The sequence below is a fragment of the Stegodyphus dumicola genome, chromosome 9 (genome assembly GCF_044657685.1).
Source record: "Stegodyphus dumicola isolate Sdum_Otavi_A_Nest chromosome 9, ASM4465768v1".
Lineage (NCBI taxonomy): Eukaryota > Metazoa > Arthropoda > Arachnida > Araneae > Eresidae > Stegodyphus > Stegodyphus dumicola.
The window spans coordinates 154,555,816-154,564,428 of NC_140776.1; the positions used below are offsets into that span (position 1 = coordinate 154,555,816).

At 37.0% G+C, this 8,613-nt stretch overlaps 1 protein-coding gene across 1 annotated transcript in view; it reads left to right on the forward strand.

The window, feature by feature from the left end:
• LOC118183576 (uncharacterized) overlaps nucleotides 1-8,613 on the forward strand; it is a 363,019-nt gene that overhangs the window by 216,452 nt on the left and 137,954 nt on the right. The gene's annotated exons all lie outside the window — the stretch shown is intronic.

The window sequence follows — 8,613 nt, forward strand, 5'->3', positions numbered from 1 at the left end:
AGCAGCCAATAATAATTTTACAGCAATATTAACTATCCAATCAAAATGCTTTAAGAACCAAAACTAGCTCAGTTTGACTTACGATTTCATCCTGAACATTACGCACTTGCTTTCTACGCTTTGCATTAGCTGGACTGTAGTTTGTCTGTTTCTTCCTTTTTGCTGCAAATCTATCAAAAATGTAAGCCCTTTGGAACAATTTAATGTGCCGACTTGTGTGTAGCCGCAGCATGTTGCTGAAAATAAAATTGAAGATTTAATCTGCCTTCGTCTCCAATTTCCTAGTCATTATGGATCAAAACTTCTACGCCATCAAAATTCCTGCTCCTGAATATATTACATATATATATTGTTGCGTTATACGGGTTCGTGGATTTGGAGTGATTGATGATACTTTATGAAGAATCAAAACACAATTTATTAGCCAGTATTACTCAGGAGAGGTCCATAAACACGTTTACAGTCGTGGAAAAACTACGATAAACACGCTGAAACAATCAGCAACACAGCCTTCAGGCTATCAGGCTACAACGGTGAAGACAGCTTTGCGGCAAAACACTAAATACAGCTCCCGACTCGGTCGATCGCTCTCGGAGCTCATCGTATAGTACTCAAGATACTCTTCATGATAAAACTAACGACATACTCGACGATACACTCCGCGTACAGGCAGGGTTTTAGATTTTTGACCTGCCTTCGAGAGTACTTTGGGACAAACAAGTAAGAATTCTCTCCGGAATGTTCTCGCTCCGTCTACAGCTTATCTCCAATTTTGTCGCCAAGTGGGCGATTTCGCGCCAAATCTGGCAAAACCTGTCTTTTCTTGCCACCATTTTCTACAACGCTGAACCCACTTTGGGGGGAAGCTATCTTACCGCAGCTGGGCTTTCGTAACTATGCGATGATTTGAGAATGTTAATTGCGACATTGCAACAGATATTGAAACACAAAATAGTAGAAGCTCGCAGTCACGGAAAATTTTGAATATTTTGTTTATTTTGATTAAACATTTTGCGGCCAAAAATAATTCGGCAGATTTATCATGCCTATTTCAGAACATAGTATTCCAATAGTAAGAAAACAGCGCGGCAGATTCTTAGTAACAGCAGAAGCAGACGCAAACTGTGTATTTCAAAATGAAATCTTAATTCAGACATGGTTAGTTTCATTTTCGATTTTCTTTAAATTGGATATAATAAATTAATAAAATAAAAGAATTTATTATTGGTTGAAAGCTTCGGTAACTTTTTTTGTCAGAGGGTTGAGTAAAAAATCATCGGATGTGGAATAATCTAGAAATGACGTAGTCCAGGAAAGTTTATTATTATAATCAGTTGCTATTTTTGGAACAGAATTGAGAAGTACCCAAATTAAAATGAAGACTTAACAGGGTATAGCTAATTTAAATTATAATTTTTGATTTACATAATTTTTACTTTATACACTGACTACCAATAAGTATTTGGACACCTGTGATAGAAAAGGAAAACTAACTTTATTCAAAATCAATAGTTGGTAGAGCCTCCACGAGAGGTAATTACAGCGTGGACACTCCGGGGCATACTTTCCACAAGCCTTTGTATGACAGTTAGAGGAATTTTCTTCCACTCGGCTTGGAGAAGACATAGAAGTTCCTTCACCGATTTTGCACGGGTAGTGCACCCCTGAATTCGGCGATGCAACTCATCCCAGAGGTTCTCGATAGGGTTCAGGTCTGGACTCTGGGCAGGCCAGTCCATTCGACGAACTCCACTGGCACCATACCAAGCCTTGGTTAACGTCGAAACATGACAACTGGCATTATCGTCCTGAAAGTAACAGGGATCCAACCCGTAAAACTGCCACAACGTAGGAAGCACATTGTCATCCAAAATAGTGCAGTAGGCATCGGAGTTGAGCTTACCATGAATGGGGACCAAGGGTCCCTGCCTATACCAGGAGAAATACCCCCAGACCATAATTCCACCTCTGCCGAACTTGACTGTTGGCACAATGCATTCTGGCAGGAGATTTTCTCCAAGTAGACGCCAGACCCAGACCCTGTCATCCGAACAGTAAAGGGGGAACCTTGATTCGTCACTCCAAAGAACCCGTTTCCACTGATCTCTACGGTCCAATTTCGATGTGCTTTGCACCACATTAACCGAGCAGCGCGGTTGGACTTTGTGATCAAAGGCTTATGGGCAGCAGCACGACCATGAAAACCAAGCAGATGTGCTTCGTTACGGATGGTATTCATAGAAACAATACTCACGGATGCTTGTTGAAACTCCTCGCGGATGAGGGCCATCGTTTGGGTGCGGTTCTTCCGAATTTCTTTGGACAGCACTCGTCGGTCTCTATCTCCCAGTTTCGTTGGTCTGCCGACTCGGGGCACATTCCGACAATCACCGCTGACCTTCCACTTCTTAATCACATAGGCCACTGTCGATTTTGGGTACTTCAGATCGCTAGATATGTCCCTTAAGGATCGGCCACATTTGTGGTACCCGATAATTATACCTTTCTCGAAATCAGAGAGCTCCGATCTGCGAGGCATCTTGCATGCGACTAAAGCCAATGCTGTTTGTTTCCTACACGATACATACCGGCAGAGTCCGTGACGTTCCTTAGGACCGCAGATATCGTCATTTGCATAGGTGTCCAAATACTTATTGGTAGTCAGTGTAAACGACGAATGTTTAGTTTCACATTGTTGTTGGTAACTAAGCTAAGCTGATGACGTAATTGTATGATTTTACCTGATAAAATTGTTATGACTAATTGATATAATTCTTTGTTTTTTACATAATAGTTTTGAGGTAATTTATAGGTGAACAATAGCAAACCCGTTATTCAATTATTACAACTGTACCTCTCAATTTTCACGGCACTACAATTGAAAAGAAGCACAGGCACAGACTACATGTCAGCAGGACAGAACTCAAGAACCGTGAAGAAACTATTTTTTTTAGCAGAGCAAAATGTTTTCGCTTTATTATTGTTGGTCTAATGATTTTTTTATTTTATTATAATTAGTTAAAAGATTTAAAGATTATGTTATAAAGTTTGGTAATGGTCTTATCTATCATGCATTGGAATCACAGACTCACAGCGAATTATCGCTAAGTCTGAAAGTTAAAGGAAGAGTCTTAAGAAAGTTTTAACAAACCTTTTTATTGAATCAGAACTTGAACATAAAATGCACTTCTAATGCTTACATCTCAGTCAGCACTTTTCGTGAGGTACCTTAAAATCACAGTCAAATGTAAAATTTCAATTTAAATAAGCTAGTAGCCAAGCACATCAATTAACGCGAAGCTGGCTCTTAAACCTAACCAGCATAAATATTCAAATATCGGGAGTTATAATGCAAGGCAGAAGACTGAGAAATCTTATCTTAGTGACCTAGTAACGTAGCCTCAACACGAAGACTTTGTCTTAATCTAAAAACCTCAGTTTAAACACACATAATCTAATTTGCATTCTGGCGAGAAATCTGAACGGAGAAATAACAGTAAAGATTCAAAACGCAAAATAATTGGACATGTTAATATAATAGAACTTTACAATGTAATAACTTGAGTCATCAGCGTTAATTAAAAATCATATTAGAGGTATTAATTTTGCGTACTTCAGGAAGATTTATTATGAGCATATTACTGTTTTTACATATGTTTTTGAGCATATTACTAGACAGGGGAAGTAAGAAAATTAAAAAACAAAATTAAGTGGCTGGTACAAGTTAAATTTAGAGCTTTATCTTTTATATATATTTATTTTAATAGTCACAGCCTATTATAGTGTTTAAATTATACTTAATAATAAAGAAATAGATCTTTGCTTAGTTCAAGTATCACAGTAATAAATATAAAACGTAAAAATAGCGCAATGACTCAAGTCTGCTGCGAGACTTTTGAAAGAAACTTCAAAATATTGGAGCTCACTATCAATAACCTGCATAGTCTTGACAAGAATTTCAGCATAAATATTGCCATCTGAGACCACAGATGTTAGCATTATAGAAGCAGGGATTTTTTTAAATGCATTTCCTTCAAGGAGAAGGAAATATCTTTCCCTTTCCCTTTCGAAAACCAAGAATTTCCGACGGGTATCTTCAGGATACCTGTCAAGGAAGAATGTTCAAACAAGAAAAAAGGGGAAAAAAGTTCAGCAAACATTTTTCACTTTTGTTCGCTCTATTTGTATACGTGTGTGAAATCTCGGCATTTTATAAAGCTCAGCATGAAAAAATTTATTTTTCCATTTGGGATATATCTTAAAATAAGCCATTAAATAAAATCCTTCGTCATGCAGCACAAAGTAAAATAATATTAAGAAACTGGCGATTTTGGAACGTAAAAGCACTTAGTAAGAATAGTTACATAAGTTAACAATAGAAATTCTTTTGGAAAGGATTGGTTGAGTCACATTTAAGCTCTTCAGAAATAATTTCCTAGACAGGTTAAGTAGAAGAGATACTTGGTCGCGTTTAAGAGGTTTTATGCTTACGTAATTCTTGGTCGCATGATGAAACATGCTGAAATGAGTGCATCATCCTCTGAGGAATGAAAACGCACGAAGCCCGTTTCGTTATTTAATTTTTCAGAGAATGTTAAACCATACCAGTCAGTGATTTCTAATAATAATGAAATTATCAAGCACCAATTGGGGACTGAGTTTTAACAAAAGAATATGCAACACTAACAAATATTCATGAGCAAATAATTTTAATTTATTTATAGTTATTTACAGTATTTTCTTATATCACCGTCAAATAATGAGCTGCATAATTTAGGTTTAAAATAACATTGCGAATAATGATTATTGGAGAAGTCAAACAAAAGGAATCAGTGTAATATTTGATTTTTGTTGTTTGACTTCTCCAGTTAGCTGCATATTTAAACAGATAAGAGTATTATTTAAAGATGACGTCACACCAGGAAGCAATGGGAATGCTACCATTGAATAAATGCGTGCTAAATTAGAGAAATGTGAATGGTAAATAGATGCATGACAGTTTCTGAGGTTACAGAAAGAAGTATTACGTAGATGAAACAAAACAAAAAAAAAAAAAAGAACATTCTTTGAATACTAGGGATGCCGATGGTCTGTACCAGATGGATACCCATGATGTTGATATCCAAAATGAAGATAGTACATCGATCTCTAGAAATGCTGTCCATGATAAATGCTGATAAAAAGCTTCATTCACAGCTAATGATAGGACATGAATCATGGCTTCACTACTGTGATCCACAAAAGGAACAAGAGACCATGGTGTGGAGCAACATTGAGTTCCCAGCGATCTAACAAGCTCAGATCCCATAAATTTTCAGGACTATTTTAGGTACTATGCTATGGGATGAAAACACGTTATGTGACACATAATTCCACGATAACATCGCTAACATGCTGACTCAGCTCCGACATGCTACAAAGGTAAAGCGCTAAAGAACATTCTTTGAATACTAGGGATGCCGATGGTCTGTACCAGATGGATACCCATGATGTTGATATCCAAAATGAAGATAGTACATCGATCTCTAGAAATGCTGTCCATGATAAATGCTGATAAAAAGCTTCATTCACAGCTAATGATAGGACATGAATCATGGCTTCACTACTGTGATCCACAAAAGGAACAAGAGACCATGGTGTGGAGCAACATTGAGTTCCCAGCGATCTAACAAGCTCAGATCCCATAAATTTTCAGGACTATTTTAGGTACTATGCTATGGGATGAAAACACGTTATGTGACACATAATTCCACGATAACATCGCTAACATGCTGACTCAGCTCCGACATGCTACAAAGGTAAAGCGCTCTGGTAAAGTGAGCGTTGCTTTCACATAAAACCACATCCACATACAAAGATCAGATAGACTGTTATTCAACAATGAGAATTTCAGTGTCTTCTTAATCAACCACGTTCCTTAAATCTAAGCATTCCTTTAGGGCTATTTTAGTGATTCTTTTCTTCCAAGTGATCTAATTAATTAGTCTTCGTCTAATTTCATTTTGCTTTACAAATTCGAAATATGCAAGTACTTCACTTTACAGTAATGATAATTGTTTGAATTATACAATTTAGGTACAGTTTGAAGAGCATTTTTTGAAGCTGTAATCTAATTATTAACGGATCGTTCAGCTAAGCTCTTTGAAGTCAAGGTGAACTATTTAGAAAAATGAGAAAGCAATTTTAGGCACTTATCTCTAGAGCTCCTAAAACTTACAAAACGTTTAGTAGCTTTCAAATTTTCAGTTAGTTTCTTTTACCGAGTTAGAATTAGCTTGATTACAAGTTGATTTCTTAATATTATTGGAATAAGCCTCGGCTGATTCTAACCAAGGTGTATTCCACTGAAGTTTCAAATTATTATTTTTTTTTAATTTCGCTTTATTATTTACTTAAATGATAAAAAATAAGAACATTTCAAACTTACTACAAAGGAGACTACATAGTAAATATTTAATGTAAATCCATTTGAACAAAACATTTAGGAAGGAAAGCTATTTAATTTGAAATTAACAGACTAATTCTTTTACGTGTCGAAGTTCGAAAGAAGTTAACTCGTATAAACTTTGTCTCCTGACCGTAGTTTAAATAACATTTAAGTATCATTTTTGCTAACATCGCCAAAATTTATTGCTTCTCACTCATATATCCCATATTGATTGAGAAATTAAATGCTATAAATGAGCATGATGTTTCATGAAGCATCTACACACGAGATAATAAAACTTCAAGACAATTACTTTTGAGAATTCGTTTAGTACCTGCTAGTATTCTATTCCGCTTTACGTGAAATTTTGTACCTGGAATACTTGTTGTTGTTATGACATATCTTACTTTGTCTGAAAGTAACATCAGAAAAAGCCCGCGAAATTCATCATGGCAAAGAGTGTAAGATTGCTCTTCTTGTTGGCAAGAACCTTGAGCACCATGTAATTGAGAGTACGACTCAGTTCTGCCCCAATTCTGATGGACAGCACCGCGGGAGGACGGGTACGAAGGTCTCCCAGCCCTCTTTGTACTAACCTCTACAACCCTAGCAACCTCTCGTGAGGACTTTCGACTCGCCTCAAACATCTATTCCTTCTCCTGGATTCGAAACCCGGCTCTTCGTTACGGCAGCCATCGTCGCTAACTTATATCCCGGTTGGGCGGCTTGGAGTACTTAATATAGCTAAGTCACAGCTAACCAGTCTGGTCAGGAATAAGATGCAGAATGCAATAACGAGTATTCCATAATTTTTAATTATTCTGTGACAGACAAGCTGAAGTAATACGTTCTTAGGTACTTATACGAATACTTTTTATACACTTTTCGTTTATTGCATTGTAAGAATTATGTTAATTTTATTAACAGTTAAATTTCAAGTTAAAATTCCTTTCCTGTTAAATTCTTAACTTCAAATTACTACTTCTGGCCAGAACGTAGTTTTGGAATCTTGCTGAATATTTAATGAGGAGGAGCGGTATTTAAACCACGAAGTTACTTGCTAAGTCAGAGAGAATCAGAGTTTCTGATTTACGCTCGTCTGCCTTTTTGGCCGCTCTCTCTCTCAAAGCTGTTATTACGCTCGGCCGTACTCAGGCCCTTGCTAAGCTTCGTAGTCAAATAGGTTAAGGGGCCAACTCGATCTGAATCTTGATAGCTTCGGCTATATTTCGTTAGTTAATCTTAGTTTTAGTTTAATTCTTAGTCTCTTAAGTTCAAGCCCAAGTGTCGGCTTGGTTTGTACACTCCCAGGCGGAGTTTTGTTAAATCTTATTGGAATAATAAAGGGTTAGTTACCCTTCTATCTTATTGTTTCTTGTCGCCTGAACTTAACCGATTATTCACTTATCAGTTCTTAAGACTCGTCACTTTCTACAGTAACTGAGATTTACACAGTGAAAGTCTTACAGCATACATAAAATCATCAGAAGAATGTTAGGTACACTGACACTAAGAATCCCAGAGACGCAATAGACAAAGGCAGAATAAGTAGTGTATTCTAAATTTGACATTTTGTGTATTAAATCTGCTACCTTTTAAGCCTTTAGTGACATTTGAATTTTCCTGCGACTAAGGGATGTGACCATTTTAACATTGTGTAATGTAATTAATGTTAATAGCCAGTTATGTTATTGCTGCATTCAATGAGTTCGTGCATTTCGAGTAATTGATGATTAACTTGCCGAAAAATCAAAACACAATTTATTCACCAATAAGCACTATTACACAGGACTTCCAAAGACACGTTTACACTCATCGAAAAACTACGATAAACACGCTGAAACAATCAGCAGCACAACCTTCAAGCTTATAACGGTGAAGACAGCTTCACGGCAGAGCGCTGCTCCCGATTCGATCGATTGCTCTCATGCTAATCTCTGAACTCAAGGCAGTATTTTATCCCCATACAGTGAGGGTATTATTTAACCCACCTTCGAGAATATTCTCAAAACCGTTAAAATGTGTTCTAAAATGTTCTCGCTCCGTCTATGACACGTCGCGAATTTTTTGCAAGGCAATTTTGCGCCAAATATGACAACCCAACTTTTTATGGTTCTTTCTGGCAACCCTAAGGCCACCGTTGACTCACGCTGATCAGCCCGCAGACTTCTTTCTCTGCTCCGTTG